This window comes from Macaca nemestrina, chromosome 9 (assembly GCF_043159975.1).
Source record: "Macaca nemestrina isolate mMacNem1 chromosome 9, mMacNem.hap1, whole genome shotgun sequence".
NCBI classification, from domain to species: domain Eukaryota; kingdom Metazoa; phylum Chordata; class Mammalia; order Primates; family Cercopithecidae; genus Macaca; species Macaca nemestrina.
Genome location: NC_092133.1, coordinates 43,640,567 through 43,661,581, shown reverse-complemented (window position 1 = coordinate 43,661,581; position 21,015 = coordinate 43,640,567).

Here is a 21,015-nt window from a genome sequence, read left to right as displayed (position 1 = left end):
AGGCTGGAGTGCAATGGCATGATCTCAGCTCACTGCAACCTCCACCTCCTAGGTTCAAGTGATTCTCCTGCTTCAGCCTCCTGAGTAGCTGGGATTACAGACACGCACCACCACATCAGGCTAATTTTTGCATTTTTAGTAGAGAACGGGGTTTTGCCATGTTGTCCAGGGCTGGTCTCGAACTCTTGACCTTGTGATCCGCCCACCTCGGCCTCCCAAAGTGCTGGGATTACAGGTGTGAGCCACTCCACCAGGCCAAGAGGTAAGACCTTTTAAGTGGTGATTAGGTGATGAGGGCTCTGCCCTCATGAATAAATTAGTGTTATTACCGCAAAAGTGGGTTAGTTTTGAGGGAGTGGGTTCTGAAAATAAAGGTAAGTTTGGCTCCCTTACCAACCCTCTCTCTTTGCGGGCTTTCTCACCATGTGATGCCTTCCACCATGTGATGCCTTCCACCATGTTGTGACACAACCAGAAGGCCCTCACCAGATGTGGACCCTAACTCTTGGACTTCCTAGCCTGTAGAACACTGAGCCAAATAAACCTCTGTTCCAGGACTTTTCCTTAGTTCAACTAAAGATGGGGGTCCTTGCCACAAGGCCATGAAAATTTAGGCCCACAGACAATTTGAGGGGTGAGTAAGGCAGGGTTTTATTGGGTGCAAAGGGGAAAAAGGGGAAACAGGGACCCTCTGCAAAGCCGAGTCCCTACTAGTTTGCTTCCTGTCTCACAGTTTGAATCCCAGTTTCCACCCAAGAAGAGGAGGAGCCAGGCTCCTCCCCACTGCAAAGCGTGCGAACTTCTGTGGCTCCACCACAGTTTGCATTCTTCCCAGTGAGCAGATTGGTAAGAGGCTCTGCCAGGGAGCCCTTCTCACCTGGCTGTCTCACTTCTATTGTTTATAAATTACCCAGTCTGTGGCATTCTGCTATATAATAACAAAAAATGGACCACAACATGCTCTTCCACCTCTGTTTGTGGTTTCAGTTGCTGGAATATGCCAATTCTACATCAAAGACTCAATCTTGATAAACTCTACTGCAGTTTCCTCTACAGAAGGAAGGATCATGTCCTAGTTCAGGCTACTATAACAAAGTAACATAGACTGGGTGGCTTATAAACAACAAAAGTTTGTTCTTCACAGTTCTGTAGGCTGGACGTTTGATAATAGGATGCCAGTGTGGTTGCGTACTGGTGAGGGCACTCTTCCATGTTACAGATGAACATCTCGGTGTATTCTCACATGGTAGAAAGAGGAGAGAGAGCTTTCTGGAGTTCCTTTTCCAAGAGCACTAGTCCCAGTCATGATGGCTCCACCTCCATGACCTAATTACCTCTTCAAGTCTCTGCCTTCTAATTCTATCAATTTGGAGTTAAGATTTCAATATCTGAATTTCAATATCTGAATTTCAATATCTGATGGACAGACAAACATTCAGTCCATCACAGAGCAGTTATGTCTCCACTGGCCATAGTTGCAAGTTTTAACACCTATGAAATACCGATTTGGACCTTTCAAAGAGCTTTTACTTTGATGGGCACATTTCTAGTAAAGATATCCCAAAGACCTACAGGAATATTTAAAACTGGAAAGGACATTGCAGGTCATATAATTTACCCAAGTATTTCCTTGAAAAATGACAAAATTAATGAGCAGAGAGGAAAAGAGGTTTCCTTAAGGCTAGGAAGCTAGCTTGTACAAGAGCTAGAATGACTCCTAACTCTGAGTGCTATTTCTTTAACCCAGTGATTCTCATTTGATTGACCATGTACCACTAGAGGAATGTGGAAATATCTGTGGTAGAACTCATGATCTTCATAATAGAAATTAAATCAACTTCATTCTTGACAAGATCCCTGCAATAAAGAAAATCTACAAAGAATGGCATATGAAAGAGGATCCTATAAGCATTTAAATATCTTCTTCAGACAAAAGTGTTTATGTTTCACTCAAGGAGAAACTAAGCTCTTTGATAATGAGTGGACAAGAGATTTTGAGAACCATTTTACTTCACTCATTAGACTATCCTTTGTCCACAGTTCACTTTTATAGGAAAGTGATTTCCTCTTCAGCAGTTTGTTACCACCTCCTTTTCATAGCTGGAGTCTTCTAGTTACTATGATATTGGACAATTTTACATCAAACCTTTAGAAATCTATCCAAATTTTTATCTGAATTTGTAGCTTCCTAATGTTTGTAGACTGTACTGTGAAATGTAATCTGGTCTGTGCTTACACTCCAGTCATCTGTCTAGCATGCATGTGTTTTGGCTCAGTGCATATTCTACTGGTAGGAGATCCTGATAGTGAAGCAAACCTGATATAGATGCTCTGACTAGCTCTAAAACATAATTACACCTTCAGATGAGGCTGATAGTCCTCCCACATATAAGTGGGCAGGCAGTATAGACTTTGCACAGATGTTAGTCTGTATATTCTTTTTGATTACCTGTTTTAGGACTTACTAGCTGTGTTAACCTGGGAAGGTTGCTGGACCTACCTGATCTTCAATTTTCTTGTCCTTAAATTAGAGATAATAATAGTACCTATTTAGGATAGGTGTGTGCGTATGCATGTGCATACGTGTATTAGGAACACTGAGAAAATACCGTGAAATATGCAATTAGTGTATGGCAAAGTCTGTTCTCAAAAACGATTAGTTGTTACTAATTGCTGTAGTAAACAGTGACATTATCCTCTTCATCCTCTCCTCCTAAGTTTAAGAAGGTCATGTAAGGTCACATATGTGAAAGCACCTAGTTTAGCTTGCTGTTCATTACATATCTAAAGAAGTTAAAATGATGTATATTCAAGACTTGATTCTGGATGACCACTTCATTTTCCATACCAGTACTGCAAAGTCCATTCAATAAAGCTGGCTAAGCAAGGAAAATCAGCTACATCAATGTGTATAATTGCTGAGTTCAAAGTACTTATTAACCTGCTGAAGCTTCACATGTTTTTCTGATTTAATCTTTAAAGAAATTCTCTGGTCTGTTTGAATTCTGAAGACTAGGCGCATTCTCCAAATAATGCCATCCTCACTACAACAAACAAAACCACATGGAAGGACAATAACCAGATTTCACTCACCACTGACATATTGGTCATTTCTCCTCAATTCCCAATAAAATGGCAAATGCAATTGCTCTTCTAAGAGGCCACAGATTTCTGTAGTGCTTCCTGAAGATTTGAAACTGTAGTTTTCACCAAATCAGGCCCTTCTACCTCCACACTATCCATCCTGACTCTGGACAACATCACAATCCCCTTACATCATTGCTCAGTTCCCTGCCTCCTTAAGAGATTTGGAAAAGATTAACATGGCTAAAGGCCAAGGTGATGAGGACTAGATGGGAAGATCTTAGTCATAGAAGACTACCTTTTACCCATAAAGATATTTGGCAATTTGCCTGAACAGTGGAGAAAAATGATCAAATCAGACTCTCCATCAATTGTGTGCTATGTGCAACATTGAGGTAAGTCAGGAAAATAATGACCAATCCTCAAATGCTTGTTTTATATAATTTGTTCTGTGTCTCATCACTGAAGGCAAGACCACTTAGCCATTGTAAGTTGGCCTTGTGATAGTTTTTTGAGATGTATGGTTTTTATCTTTTCAACAGGGAACATTATTTCTTACTGCTTGTATAACAATTTCAATGCAATTTTATGCTCATAAACCTTTGCTTTTTATGTTGTCAACAACTGAAGGTAAATAAAAACAATATTTAAATAATGCATGCTAATAACATTCATAAAGGGAAGAGTGTTTACAATAAAATTGAAAAATCAATGCCATCAAGCTCTACGTATTCTAAAAACCCATACTCATAATACATTATTATTTCAAGGATGGTGACATTTGAAAGCTGTTAGGATGTCTTAAGCCCTTCCAAATTATACGACTTGAGAATATTAAATAATTATTTCTTTTGATTTTTCTCCCCAGCTATTCCAGGAAAAATGGGAAAGATAATCATGCAAATGAGGCTTGGCAACTTGCTAAAGGATCATAAATCACTGAGGATTGTCCAAAAACCCATATTTTATGTTAGATGCATCTCCTTAAAAAGTGGAAAATGGATCTTTAATATTTCCCGAAGAAAAGTTCAGAGTATATTTTAGCTATCAGAGCTCCAAATTTATAACACAAGCTAAGTCCAGAATTAGGGAAGAGCGTTTTTTTTTTTTTTTTTCCATTCCTCAGAACAAAGGTGAGAGATAGTTTCAGGGCATCAGTGACTGCACTGTACAAATAATTTTTAAAGACCGGGTCTATAAAGGTAATGAGTTAGAGAAAATTAAAGAAAAATTCAGCACTTTCATTTTTCTGAGTCCTCATTTTCTGAGATCAAATTGTTCAAATTTTCCTTATACTTTGCATAGGCAGATAGCTGCCATTTTGTTGGGGCAAAATAAACCTTGGGATTTCTTTAGTTTATTTCTTAACTTATAGTTCTACATGAGTTGAATGATAAGAACCATTTATATAATCCAGCCCCATGTGGAGGTCAAAGCTGCTGGACTGCGATTGTAGAATCTTGTCTTCTATTGAAATCTGCTAAACACAGTGAGAAAACAAGGGAACAAGAGCTGAGTAACTCATGAAAAAGACATACAAATTCTGAGAAATAAATATGAATCTAGCACACCAGCTGGTGGGAAGTGAAAAAAAAAAACCCTAAAAATGATACTGTCAATTTTAAATAGTAGAAGCCAAGACATGCCAGTAAATATTCACATTCAACTTACATTTATTGAGTGCCTGCTGCACAACAGGGGCCCATGCTAAGTATTTCACATACATCAGCTCCTTTCTTGTTCACAATGGTCCTGCAAACAAAGAAAAGAGATGAAGTTTTTACAGACAAAAACTGATATGTCTAGAAGTTAAATCAAAGACTTCAAGGCTTCATAGCTGGCAAGTCTAACTGGGTTTCAAATTGGAGTTTTCTAACTCTGCCCCAGGTAGTGTTCTCCCAGAAGTAGATCCTGGTCCAAGGACCTGAGTGCAAGTGATTAAGATGGAAATGCTCTCAGGCGAAACCAGTAAAGGAGTAGGGAAGCAGGCTAGGGACGGACAGGAAACCAGGCAAGGGCACATTTTGCAATGAAGCCTCAGATTTAGATTTTGCTCTGGGGCAAAGAAGCTAACATTCTGTGCTCTCTCATAAGTCAGTCTGTGACTGGTCCAGGCACTTTCCTCTCTCCAGAGTAATCTTCTGATGTAGGAGCATTTAGTAGCAAAGCAAGCAGAAGACGGATGCACAGAGAAGGTTAGGGAAATCATCAGTGTCCACTAAAGAGAAACTCTAAGACTCTCACTTGCTACTATGCTTTGTGGGCCTATTTGTTATAACTTTAGAATGAAAATTTCCCCCAAATAATGGAGATGAAACTGCAAGACAAATACAAGAGAGAGACAGGTATTTCAGAGGGCATCTTTGAAGATTGCAGGCAATTTCTTTAGTTTCAGCAGAAAGAACCATCTGTATAAGATCTGTAACTTCATAGCATTTGTGTAACATGAAATGTTTTCCCTTGAGGTTTCCCAGGATTAAAGGGAAAAGGAGAGCATTCTTGTTTGTTTTGTTTGTTTCCCTCTCCTAATTTCACATTTTTGTGAAAGCCTGCACTTGGATGTACCAAGAACAAGTTGTTGATGTAATAAGTCAAGCCGGATTAATTCACCACTTCTTAATAAAAATAAATTACTAGTACTCACATCCTGCTAAATTTTAAGAAATATTCCTCCTATCTTTGTTTTCTCACACTGCTATAAAAATACTACCCGAGACTGAGTAATATATAAACAAAAGATGTTTAATTGACTCACAGTTACATACCTCAGGAGACCTCAGGAAACTTAACAATCATGGCAGAAGGTGAAGAGGAAGCAAAGTATGTCTTACATGGCGGCAGGAGAGAGTGAGTGAAAGAGTGAGTGAAATAGTGAGGAAGTGCCACACTTAAAACCATCAGCTCTCATGAGAACTCCCTCACTATCACGAGAACAGCATGGGGAAAACTGCCCCTATGAATCAATCACCTCCTGCCAGGTGCCTCTCTCCATATGTGGGGATTAAAATTCCAGATGAGATTTGGGTGGGGACACAGAGTCAAATCATATCAACTTCTCTTCATATCTTGATTTCCACTGTGTATGGTCAAATAATTAGTCAAAATAATGATGTTTATTTGAATGAGCTGTGCCAGTATTCTTCTGTGCTGACCATCACTTTACCAATTACTCGTGGGAGCATACGTACTCCAAATCACCTCTTTGCATTGGGAACTATAACTTTGACTGCAGTCACTTGTGGATCTTCCACTGACAACCAGAATAATAGGGTTTGCAGAGCTCATGCCTCTGAGGGTATGAGCTATATGCAGTATTTCATATAGTTAATCTAGCAAATTACATGCACTGTATAATGTGGTTCTAATGTTAACTTTCCATCTCTCTTCCCCAAGGATTGGCAGAAATACCTCTGACCCTCTCTCATGTGTCCTCATCTTTCCATGTCATTTATGGCCTTCATTATTCATTGGTCCCTGTCCCACCCAACTCATTCTATTTATCATGTTTCTTTGTGTCAAGAGGGATATTTCATTTTGATTAGGTTTATTCTATAGAGAATTCTCACCTTCTGTGGTTGTTCAAAGTACATGCTTTCAGTAGAGACCTTCACTGGCTTTCCTAAATCCAACTTTTATAGCATTCTTTGGTTTAAGAACATGAGGAATATTGGTCCTCTTTCAACACATGCTCTATAGTAAGCAAGCCATAACCACCAGTTACATCAGCAATAGCCTTCCTCTCCTGCTCTGCACATTCTCTGACTTCTGCTCTCTGAGTGATATTATCAATGTGTGGTATGTGTGTACTAGGGGGTCTAGAATTCCTGCATTTTTGTGAGGGATATAACAAATTCTAGATTTACTAGCACCTGAACCCCTTGCAAATGCTTTTATTGACACTCGACGTGGGTTTCACAGAGGTGTTCTGTACATAGGGAGGGCCCAGGTTAAGAGTATGACTGTGCATATCTATCTGCACTATTGCTTCACATGGAAATGTAGGCTGGGAATTGTAATCACATTTGTGGGCCAGTTCACAGAACCTCTGTGCATATAAAGGTGTGAAATAGACTCACTGACTTTTTCTTTTAATAGTCAGTACAGTTAGTGAAATATAACTTGTCATTTACTACTAATCAAATACAAGGGTTTCAAAGTTTCTGTGACTCCAGAAAAAGGTGCTTATGCCTAATTTATAACCAGTTCCAGAAAAGTAAATGGCATTCCATAGATCAAATACAAGAGAGTCAAACTAGGATACATTAACATCACACTTAATTATATTTTTTAAATCACATAAAGCAATAAATTGAGATGGATTTGTAACTGCGGAGAAGCAGATAAATTTTAGGCATCTGAAAAGACATTTATCATCACAAATGCAATTTTCTAACAAATAACACTGATTACTTCCATTATAGAAGCAGCCAGAATCTGACAATGAAAATAAATATTTCATAAACCCCTTTTTAAAAAGATACTAAAATTCCACGTAACTCTTTCTACCTTTAACTAGATGGAAAACTGAATGCTTACTCTCATATTAAATACTGTTTACCACTCTCCTGTAGACATCACTTCTCATTTCTTGGAATGTGGACCAATTTCACAAGCATATCTCCAGGGTATTTTGTTGCTTTGGGTCAAAATTCATTTTATGGCTTTCAAAGAAGATTCAGCTATGCTGAATTAAATAAACTAGAAGTAGAGTTCCTTAGCACAGAGATAATTTGTAACACAGAGGTAGTTTTATAAATTTTATAAATTAAAATTTTATAAATTACCTCTGTGTTACAAATCATGATAGTAAATCATCGTACCACTGTGCTGTTTTAACGTAGCATCTGAAATGACTTGACTTGAATTTAGGAGGCAGCCCATGCAAAAGAAAGAACCCAAACAATTTTTCCCCCGAAGTTAATATTGAGTGGATGTTTATGAAAAGTGATACGGAGGTCTAGTGGTCACTATCATCCATCTGGAATGTAGGCATAATCAGAAATGAACTAGTGCCAGGCAGAACTAGACCTTTCTGTGGTTAATCCATATCTTTGTGCTTTTCAGTGTTGCTCAAGGTTAAGATGGATTTCTGATCATTACCATATGTTTCATTTCCAGGACCAACTAAGGTTTCTAAACTTCAGCCTTTCTTTTGCCTAGACTAATTATTACCTTCCCAAATATACAACTAATGTTACATTCTATAATTTTGGATAAAACTGAACCAAAACAAAACTGTCTACTGTCTTAGCTCACTGGAGGCACACTTATCTCAAGCATTTAAGATGTGTGAGAGGAATGAGAAAATGGCAAACTTTCTAAGGGATATGAAAATGCCTTTGACTTTTCCTTAGAAAAAGAAGAATAAAAAGAATTTAACATGCTTTGATTTAAAATGTGTTATTATAGCAGATGAATTAGATATATCTTGTGGTGATCATTGAGGCCTAACCTACAAAAATATTTAGGATTTTTAATTATTCAACCTATTTACAAGCAAAACAGAGCAACTTGTTAAAAAATATATACCTAAATTCCTCCAGTGAGACTCAGATGTCAACAAGGCAATAAAAAGTCATCCCTTTTTCTGATGTACAAATATTGGAAAGTAATCCATGAGAAGCAGCTCTGATTTTGATTGGCTTTCAAGTTGGCAGAGAAGGGCCCTTTATGGGAGCTCTGAGCCTTATTCATGAACGAGATGTATATGGAGTCCTTGGAGCTTGCACAGCTATTTGAGACCTGACTTTACCAACTGTTTGTTCTAATAAATAGTGGAAGATGGAATTCCATCAACCGTCTCTTTTTTAAAGTTAGAGAGTCTCTAACACCCCCCCAAAATCAATCAATCTATCTATCTACTTATCTATCTATCTATCTATCTATCTATCTATCTATCTATCTATCTATCTATCTAATCTATCTACATGTATTATTACACATAGGAAATATTTAAGACTTTGGAATAGGCAAAAGAGACTACTGGACATTCTTTCACTGGAATGCTCTGAAGTAGTCTTGGGAGTTGTCTGTCCTTTAGAGATGTGCACTTTTGTCTTTGCTAGACTATGATCCAACTCTGTAGACAGACATTAACTTGTAGAAAATTGATGGTAATGGGAATATTTTCTTTTCTTTGCTGTGCAAATGATTCCTTTTCAGTACAGAATATAAATCTCTATATAAATCACACCTTTATTGAAACAGTTCGAACACCTTTATTGTTTCCTCATTAACATGCCAATTTTTGACATGTTCTTTTTATATTTATATGAGTCATAATTTATATTTTTTAAAAGATTATTCTTTAATAGCATTCAATAAAGGATATTTTTTCCTTTTTAGGGTTAAAATGATTCTGGATAATGAGCAATGATGTCAGTAGGAACAGAATTGGTTGGCACTACCTGTGTAACATAAAACCAGAAATAGTTGGGGAATGAGGCACGGCTGAGAGTATTGTGATAATTGGGAGCAAAAAGCCAGTTTTGTGTTACACATACCGCCCCCCCCCCCCACACACACACTCATAGCAGAACATTACATATGTTTATGGGGTGGGGAAGAAATAGAGATAGGTCATTTCATTTTCTGAAACTTTCCCCTTGCCTTCTATTTGATTCTTGACTTAATATTTCTAACACACATCATTATTTGTTTTCCCTTTTTCCTAGAATACATTTCACAGAATGCCTGCAATTTATACAGCAGCTATATTTATTTTGGCATACTGTCAGTTTTATTTCTTTCAAAATAAAATTTCAAAATACTTTGTCAGCTAAAAATTTAAAAATCTGGGCTGGGCGTGGTGGTTCATGCCTGTAATTTTAGCACTTTGGGAGGCCAAGCAGGAGAATTGCTTGAAGCCAGGAGTTTAATACCAGTCTGTGGAACAAAAAAATACCTTATCTCTACAAGAAAAGAAACAAAAATTTAGCCGCATGCAGTGGCATGCACCTGGAGTCCTCAACTACTTGGGAGGCTGAGGCAGGAAGATCACTTGAGCCCAGGAGGTGAATGCTTATATATATATATATGTTAATACTGAGTGTTAACTTGATTGGATTGAAGAATACAAAGTATTGATCCTAGGTGTGTTTGTGAGGGTGTTGCCAAAAGAGATTAACATTTAAGTCAGTGGGCTGGGAAAGGCAGACCCACCCTTAATCTGGGTGGGCACAATCTAATCAGCTGCCAGCACGGCTAGAATACGAGCAGGCAAAAAAGTGTGAAAAGAGAGACTGGCCTAGACTCCCAGCCTACATTTTTCTCCTGTGATGAATGCTTCCTGCCCTCAAACATTGGACTCCAAGTTCTTCAGTTCTGGAACCCAGACTGCCTCTCCTTGCTTCACAGCCTGGAGACAGCCTATTGTGAGACCTTTTGATCATGTGAGTTAATACTTAATAAACTCATATATATATATGTGTGTGTGTGTGTGTATATATATTGCGTTAGCTCTGTCCCTCTAGAGAACGCTAATACGATATGTATGTGTGTGTGTGTGTGTATATATGTGTATGTAAATATATATATGTGTTTGTGTATATTTATTATTCTGTGTGCTTATTCAGAGGTGGTTCATAGTGGTATCCACTATTCCTCCATTCACCCATGTCATATAATTAACTAAAAGACATAAATTGATTCCTAAGTTTCTTACTAAACGACATAGTGCTTTCCCGTAAGCCACTAGGGCAGGTCCTGGGAAGACCTATGAGCTGTTGATAAAGATGCAGCCTGCACTTGGGGAACAAGGGCAGAAGCTGTAGTAAGAAGTGATGGAGGCCTGGTCAGCAGGGTTTCCATGTAAGAGACAGAGTTTATAGTTATAGACCAAGCAAGAAGACAGGCTCATTGCAGATAGTGCATGTTGAATATGCCTAGTTGACTCAGCCTACTGCTGAAACAGCATTTGCTCATCGGTTTTCTTCTCTGGAAGATGCTATCAACTGGTACTGTGTCCCCACAAATGGCCATGAGCCTGGTCAGGGAATAACATGGCAAGAGGGACTCAGATACATTTTCTATCCTCAACAGAAGAGCTACAGGGCATTCTACATACTAGTATGCTTTGTCTCTGTCTTTAATATAAAAATCTCTTCTATTGCCTTTACTAAAAAAGATAAATACATAAACATTGGATAACTGGGCCTTATTAATATGGGGAAATGCCTGAAATCCCAACGTAAATATCTGGTTAAACTGGATTAGAAAATGTGGCTTAGACTCAAACCTAACTGGGAAACTTCTACCTCTTATATCAAATCGACACCACAACACATTTAGGTAAAAGAAGAGCTCCTGTGGAATAATGTCTCCACTCATTCCTATTACCTAGGGGAGAGAGAACATGGAGCTTGTGAAGAAACAAATCATTTAACATTCTATCAGGGGAATTAATTTTCTATCACTGGAATTTATGGCCAAGGGAACCAGTCCCACCACTGGTCCACAGACCATACTTGAGGAGTACTGCCATAGAGTAAGTCCCAGCTTCTCTTCCCAGGTTAACATGTGTAAGCAGATGAAGTGTGGTTAGAATGATCATCTGGATGAGTGGTAGCTTGATAGTTGACATCAGGAACAACCGTTTAAATCTAAGAGTAACAGACAATTTAATTAAAAAATAGTTTATCTTGGGGGAGAGCAAATCAGAGCAGTTGTCTTGTGTTCTGGTACTTGGGGTTTCCTAGGAAGAAAGGAAAGGGAAGAGGAACAGATAATTGCTAGTGACCCAACATCTTTAGTATTGGCATGTATTATGGGTGGAATTGTGTCCTCTTAAAATATACGTTGAAGCCCTGCCCCTCAGTACCACAGAATTTTACATATTTGGAAATAGGGTCATTGTTGATATAATTAGCTAAGATGAGGTCATATGTGAGTAGCATAGACTCTAATCTAATATGACTTATGTGCTCATAAGAGAGGAGAATGCCATGTGAAGACAGAGGCATGCAGAGGGAAAGTGGTTGGTGAAGATGAAGGCAGAGATTGTAATAATGCATTTACAAACCAAGGAACTCAAAGGATTGCCACTAAACCCTAGATGCTGCAAGAGAAGAGATTCTCCCCTGCAGGTTTCACAGGGAGCTCCTCCCTGCCCACAACTTGATTTTGGACTTCTTGCCTCCAGAACTGTGAGGCAATTATCTTACATTGTTTCAAGCTTCCCAGTTTGTACCACAAACTGGGAATCTTAGAAAACTAATATAGCATGTAAGTTCCAGTAAGTAGCTGCATCACATCTTTGATAAATGAGAAGAATGAACCAATTCATAATCAATTTACTATCAGCATTCATCCATCCATAGTGTCACACATCCAGACTTCTGATTTCTTTCTATAATGTGACACCCCCCACTTTCTATTACATCATATCATATTAGAATTTTACCCTTTATTTGCACTTGAGATTTTATTGGCAAAAATCACTTTAATGGTTACCTGAATCATACATGTAACAAAAGATTTAGGGGGAAAGGACTTTATCACACTCTTCATCTCTATATCTGTCATATCATATGACCATATGCTTCTCTAAATCAGGGAGCTCAAACATTTATTAATGTATCCTACAGAAAGAATAATATTTGATGTTATAACCAGTGTCCATATACCTATTCATTTGCATAAGCTGAAAAAAACTCTTACATGTGAAATGGATAGTTTCTACTGCATTCAATTTTTTAAAATGGTTATAATTACTCTATAAATTGATTTTACACCTATTGTTGAGTGACAACCCACAGTTTTTTTTTTTTTTTTTTACTATGGCCCATATTATACCTAGTTTCTGAATGCTAGCCTCTAGGGATGGTTCCACTAAGTTCTATGTCACTCTTTTTCTCCTAACCACATACACATATTAATACCACAGTTTTATATGATGTGGAGACACATAGGTCTGAGAATGTATAATGATAAATATTCCTTAAAATTAAAAAAATATGACCTCTCAAACTCAAGTAAAACATTTATCTTATGAAAACAAGTTTCTAGCTATTTACAAACAGAATTGCAGCTATATTAAATCATTGTTTCTTGGTATTTATAGCAATGAGGCACTTTTATTCATGGAGCTATTAAATATAGGAGCCCTTTGCACATGGAACTTCTGGATTATTTGTTACCACTTTGTTTCCTGGTCATTTCAAACAATTATTCATTTTCCTTAACCAGGTTGACTAATTTTCTTTCCTTCCTCAAATAATTCATTGTTTGAGTGAATCTACCAAGTAACAGCTTGTGTTCTGGAGATAATGCAAGTAAATGCAGAGCTGACAGCTAATCTAGATGAGGCCATTTGTTTCAGGTGAATCTTAATGTGGTTTTAAGAAAAACAATCAGAAAGTATCCCCTGACAGATCAGCTAATAATTTCGAGAAAAGGGAGATAGCTATTTTTCAGGCCTCTCTTCATTTTTAACTATTTCTTAATGATTTGAAGCCACTTGGGGATAACAAAAATTGATAATCCCATAATATGGAAGAGAAACATTTGGTGTCCTTTATATTAATAATACAGTTTTATTGTCAGAAATTAAACAAACAATTCTACCCTATTCTCTAAAGAAAGTCAACAGAAAGAATTCCCTGAGATCAATTATTCAAATCTGAAATCACTATTTCTGTCAGATATTCTTGCAGATGTCATTGAGTTATGCTACCAACTCTGTAGGCCTGGGCCATTTAGTATATTTTACAATGCAGTTATTTCAGAGTATTTACTGGAAAACCATCTCTCTCTAAATTACATAGTTTTGTGTGTTCATCAGTAAGCTTTTTCTATGACGAATCTAAGGGAGATTGGTGATTCTCATTTTAAAATTGCATGGGCTGTAATCATCATTGTGAACATACTCTGGTTTTGGAACTGTGAGCCTTGAATAGTCATTTATTCTCTGTTGGTGCTAACTTAAAACTCTTTACTGAACTAAATAATACTTCTGTGTGAATAACGGAGTACCAGTTAGGAGAAGGTGGACTGGCCTACACACAAACAGAAGCCTTGGTTGAGTGCCTTAATTTTTAGAAGACATCAACCTCTTTCTTTTTATTGCCAATTGATTTTTAAAGAAAAAGAAACAGTGCAGAATTGACAACACAGAATACCTGTACTTCGAACATTTTTCTAATTATCTAATGCCCGAGTTTTTACCTAAAGCCAAATTACACAAAGTTAATGGAAGATTACCTTTGTGATCTATAGCCTATTTGTTCTTCACTGTGCTTGAAATGAAGGAAATTACAAGAAGCAATCGCAATAAATTTGCCCTTACATCTATATAGGAATATCATGTATTTTAACACTTACTGTATCTTCCATTTAGTTAGAGAATAGTGAGGAGAACTTATCCTTTGGTGTCACAAATGATACAACAGTTGATGATTGGTTGTCGATTCAGATGGAGGTGTTTAAATGTTCCAGTTTGCCCAAGAGAGCCTGGTTCCTGCCTGTTGTTCTGTTTGTTAGTAGTTTCTTCCCCTATCCCTCTTATTTTCAGAAGTTTCTGGGTTTGAAACATGAATTCTGCCCAATTTGGGGTTAATCAAAGGAGACAGAGCACCTTCCCCATTAGAAAGAGTTAGCCAGTCTTGCTTAAGGAAGTTTGACTTTGAGGAATGGGCAAATCCCTCAGTCTGTTCCTAATGCTAAGTGAAATATTGTAGTCAAAAATCCAGGACTGGTCAGACCTTAGAAAAGTAAAAATCAAGCAATTATTGAGTCTTGGAAGAAGCGTGAGCATTTCAATGCTTCGTTGCAATGTCTTGACTAGGAAATACAGAGTTAGGAAAACTTTTCCCTTAGTCATTATAGGAATCAAAGCAGTTGCATGGTAAGGGAGATGTCCTTAATTTTGATGAATTTTCTGACACACAACTCAAAAGACTGACTGTGTACTATATGTTAAACCTCACACCTATGACTTAAAATAGTTGAATCTTAAAGAAATAATCTACTAGATGGCCAAAATTACTGTTTAGAATTTTTGATTCTTCTAAAGGGGATTTAAAGAATAACTCCGTGCATGACTAACATTCAAGGAACAAAAACTATTTACTTCCTTGAATGTGTTTATAAGCCTTCAGTATAATTCTGTCATCCTAAACAGTGCAAAAAAAAAAAAAAAATCCCTCTACCATACAATGCAGGCCAGAGGCATTATATCTTAAAAAGTCTTTTATTATTATTATTATTATTATTATTATTATATTATTATTATTGAGATGGAGTCTCTCTCTGTTGCCCAGGCTGGAGTGCAGTGACACGACACTGAAAGCTCCGCCTCCCAAGTTTCCACCATTCTTCTGCCTCAGCCTCCTGAGTAGCTGGGACTACAGGCGCCTGCCACCACACCCGGCTAATTTTTTTGTATTTTTAGTAGAGATGGGGTTTCACCATGTTAGCCAGGATGGTCTCAATCTCTTGACCTCGTGATCCACCTGCCTCGGCCTCCCAAAGTGCTGGGATGACAGGCATGAGCCACTGTGCCCGGCCTTTTTTTTTTTTTTTTAATGATTGAAAATATAGCAGCAATTTGAATGTGAAAATCAGGCATCCTAAACAGCTAGCAAATTGCAGGCCCACAAAGCCAGCAATCTTTTTATCCTTTCCTTGATTGATGAATTGTGCAGAAATGATCAAGATCAATTCAAGGATGCATGAATTTCATCTTCAGTTTCTGAGTGTTTTATTAGGCCTGTAATTCTGTCTACAAGATGACGCTGTTAGAGAATGAACAAAGAAAGCAATTGATATTTTATTCTTATCCTGGCAATGACTTTTGCATATTACCATCTTCAAAATACAATTGAGTGAACAGTGATTACTCCTGCATAGGCGTAACTGCATACATGTGGAAAAAGCTAAAAATGAATAGCATGAAAATCGCCTTTAACTTCTAAAATCATTTTCCCAATCTGTTAAATGAGGCCGGGCTTGTGCAGTGAACTTCATGCATAAAACACAGTAGACTCTTTCAGCCTTGCTGCTAACTTAGAGTCCAGTAATGTAAGGTGAACAGAAAAAGATATTATTAATATCAATTTTTCTACCCACGGACGTGTCTAAAGGAGATTCGTCTACTAACATGTTCTTTAGGTCCTTGCTACTCAAAGTGTGATCATTAAAGTTTGAAAAGTGCTGATTTAGGCTGGTTGTATTTGCACAGCTTTAGAAACGTATAAATCCATGTAGAATATTAACCAGGCTTATTTTAATGTCACATCTATTGAGCACTTACAATGCACTTTGCATATTTTTAGTATGTATTTGTGAAGTTAGTCCATGGATTCTATTCTATTAACTACTGGGAATAAATGTTCAGTTGGCTTAATTAGCAGAATTTTTTCTCTTCTCTCCTCCTTCTCCCATGATAAATATTTCTTGTTAATCAGTGGTATTAGAATGTAAATAGATCTTTTAAGTTAATTTATTTGTAAGTGATCTCCCACAAGAATTTCACTTCATGAATTTCCATTTGTTGAAAATATTACTGTTCAGCTCACACATATACAGTGAACTCTCATTGAGTCACAATAGTTAAGGAGGAACACTACTGGTTATTTGATCATTCAAGTTAACTGATAATTACATTATCCACTTCCAGAAATTAAGCAAAATCACATGCACTATATAAAACATAATTTAACTATTCACAATAACAAAGACATGGAATCAACCCAAATGCCCATCGATGATAGACTAGATAAAGAAAATGTGGTATATATACACCATGGAATACTATGCAGCCATAGGGAGGAATGGGATCATGTCCTTTGCAGGGACATGGATGGAGCTGGAAGCCATTATCTTCAGCAAACTAACACCGTAACAGGAAACCAAACACTGCATGTTCTCACTTATAAGTGGGAGCTAAACAATGAGAACACATGGACACATGGAGGGGAACAATGCACACTGGGGCCTGTGTGTGGTGGGGGACAGGCAGGGAAACCATTAGGATAAATAGCTAGTATATGCAGGACTTAATACCTAGGTGATGGATTGATAGGTGCAGCAAACCAACACATTTACCTATGTAACAAAACTGCATGTCCTGCACATGTATCCCAGAACTTAAAATAAAATAAAATAAATAATTTAAGCTTTTCTTTTACAGGCATGATGAATTTCAGAATCTTCATGTGGCTCAAACTCCATCTAGTACCTTATTGATTATTTGGGTACCAAGGCTTGTAAAAATTTATCTTTGGAATATTTGTGGAGTCAGCCCTGCTTCTCTCCATCCCTGATGTCATTACTGTGGTTCCAGTCACTCTTGTCTCTTGACTAGCTTAATGCATCATTTTTCTACCCAGTCACCAGGATTGTCTCTAATTCATTCTTCCTTCTGAAATCGGAGTGATTGTTGAAAATAAAATCTCATATATTTATTTCTCTGCTTAAAACATACCAATGCTTTTCTATTTCTTGCAGGATAAAGTTCAAAATTCATTAAGTATTGTCTGGATCATATTTAATTTTCAGTGTCATATATAATTTGTCCCCTCTATGTTTCAACCCCATTATCCACATACCTGTCTTTTCACCTTTGATCTACTCTCTAGTTAGAATCATGACTTTCAGATCCCAGAATCCTCTATGTACTTCCTTGCCTCCAAGCCTCTGCACTTGCTGCCCCCTTACTGGGGTCATTGTCTTTCTGTTCCACACTTTCTATCCCAATACACAACTAATTCATGATCATGCTTCAGGTTGCAGTACCATGATGGGTTCATCCAGGAACACTTCCTTCCTTTCTCACACGTCTCTGAGCTCCAACCCAACTGATACATCTCCTTCTTGATCCTATGTCTGCCTATACACTCCTTATCCCAGCATGTACATTTTGACCTTGAATTTCCTGTTTCCCAATCTATATTCCAAAATCTGTAAGGGCCTTCATGATGGTGTGTAAGTCTTTCTCTCTGTTACACCCCTAATGTCTAGCACAGTGACAGACATAGAAGTCATTCTAAACATTTTTTTATAAACAAATGAATGTACTATTTTTATTGACATCAAAATGCATAGAATCTAATCAGTTTAAATATCAGCCTTCCCTATGCACTATAAGAAAGATAGTAGATACACTATTTACATTGAGTCTTTAGTTACCCGAGTTTGTACCCTAGAAGATGTTTTATAAAATGAATACCCACTATTGACATGTTTCCTGCTCACTTATTTTCTTTTCATAAAAGTAAAGTGCAGATTGTGCAAATGCAGAGCTGGCTGGGCTGAAATTACCTGGCTTCCCTTTATAAAATGAACATAAGATTTTGCTTATTTGCATGCCTTGACAACTACGAGCGAGGATGGATTGTGGAACATATTCTTGGAATCAAAATTTCTAAAATGAGAATGGCAGAGTATATGAACAAGGAACGGGGGATGACACTTCAATAGATGATCAAATCTTGAGAAAGTGCAAGCTAAATATAGTAAGCCATGATAAAACTCTGAGAATTTAATCAAGCAATTACATACAGGGAAAGTATTTAATTAAGATGTAATCAACAGGATTTCAGGTTTGTTAAGGAATAATCAAACCTGGCTGACGTCATCATCATCCAATAAATCCTCCTCCTAAAGAATTGGCAAATAATTGGTATTTCAAATTCTCAAGAGTATAGCCCAAGACTCAAATGCTGATTGAGATGCCCGAGAAAGAGCTATCAACTGTGGAAAAATGAGAAGTAATTTGCCGTGGTGACTAATGACCTCCAAATCTCAGTGGTTTCCAACCATAAAAGTTATTTCTCTTGCACATTTTATGTGAGCTGCCAGTGAACTATAGCTCTGCTTCAACAGGTCTTTACTTCAAGATCCAAGCTTAAGAAGAAGCCCCTATTTGGAACAAAGCGTTCTTGTGGAAAAGGATATACAAGAGGCAGTATTTAAACATAAAACCAGCTTTAAAGATTCTCCTCAGATATGGCATATGTCACAACTGCTTACATTCCGTTGAACAAAGCAAGTCATATGACTGTTAAATGAAGTTTAATGCAAAGCCGCCTCCTTACATATTTTTAAGTTCAGCCTAAAGGTTCCTCTGTACATCGTGAGCTATAGCCTAAATGGAAGTGTAAACAGATTGTAGCCTACTCTTGTGCCAATCATCGAGTTTTTGCCAAAGGGGCCAAATGTTCAAACCATATTCAAATAAGGCAAATACCAAGCTGTAACCAATCTGGCTGTTCCTGTACCTCTCAAAACTTCTGTTTTCTGTACATCACTTTCCTTTTTCTGTCCATAAATCTTGTTCCACCATGTGGTTGCCCTGGAGCCTCTGAGCCTACTCTGGCTTGGGAGGCTGCTCAATTGGTGAATCATTTTTTGCACAATTAAACTCTTAAATTTAATTTGGCCAAAGTTGCTCTTTTAACATGACCAAGTATTCCACTAGTCTGAGGAAATTTTAGCCACTAACACAGAAGCTCCATGACTCATGTTCAGGGAGGTTGGTGTTATATACTCTTCTTATGTGGAAGGGGATGGATATTTGGAAACAAGGTACCATAGTATTTGAAAGGAGAAAGAAAGAGGATAGTGTCAAACTGAGATACTTGGCAGGGATCTGGAGTTAGTTTGAAAATAACGGCCTTTGTGGGCTAACATTCTGAAATTCATATCTAGCCCAATATCTATTCAGGCTGTGTGGCTGGAGGCTAAGGATCTCAGATCACATAGATCTCAGATGGTGATGGCTAGAGATATGGGCTCTACTGTTTTGCGACCCAGTGGGTCACTTCATTTTGCTGAATCTCACTTTTTGTGGCAGAGCTTGTTTTCTGCTCACCAAATATCCAAGAAACATTTACATGCATCTCCAAATTTACTCACCCCACTTACGATTAGGGAGAGGCTGTGTGAGAAGTTCTCGCTGATAGGATATGAACACTTAATGGCTCCTAAAATCTGCCCTGAGATCTTCAGCTCATTGTCGTCTCTCCTGCAGAACTGGGGTTGCTAGATGGTGGAAGTAGAGAACCCTGAATCACCTTCTGTAGAAGAGTGGCACAGGAGAGTCACTTGACCCACATGGGACTGACACCAGACTGTAAGATAACAAACCTGGTTTGTGTTAAGGCCTTGAAATTTTAGGATTTGTTTGTTTCTTCATTACTGGCCAACATTCATCTAAGGAAGAGGATAAAGAATATCTCCAGGGTTTTTGCAAAGGTTAATTGAGATAATTTACACAAAGCACAGAGCAATGTCTTCCATAATATAGACTCAATATATGGCAATGATTACAGTTTACTTTAAGGTTGATTACATTCATCTAGAGATTAAGAATAAGGTCTTCAGAATCAATGGATATAGTTCATGTCTCAGATATGCTACTATGTATGTTAAGAACATTATTTAATTTCTTTACACTTTAATTTCTTTATGAAATGCCATCTGATCCACAAGGTAATGTATGGGGTAGTGGTGGCAGTAATAGTAGCTGATAATCTTCTGCTTGATCCCTCATCAGAGCTGCAGAATTGGTCATTAGGGAAAAGAACCAAGGAGATAAGCTTATGTAGAGATCCAACTGTGGTTTTGATCAGATTGATGGAACTAACCAGTCACAGCTCAGTTACTACTAGAGTGGTGTCCAACCACAAAAGCGGTGATCAGATAATGGCCAATTATCTGAATATCAGCAGTGAGTCTGCTGCTGGAGACAAGAAAAAAAGACAAACAAGAGTTTAGGATTTAGAAAACCAATGTATACAATTTTGCCTTTATGTTGAGTTTGTATTTCTCTTTCAGCAATTTTAGAGCAATAATGGATGCAGCATTAAAAATTAATTTTGCTTTTTCCCAATCATAATAGTAGTAGAGTTTATTATAGAAAGTTAGAAGTACAGAAATTTGGACAGAAAGAAAAACATACATGGTTCTAATCTAACAAATAACTAATAAGTT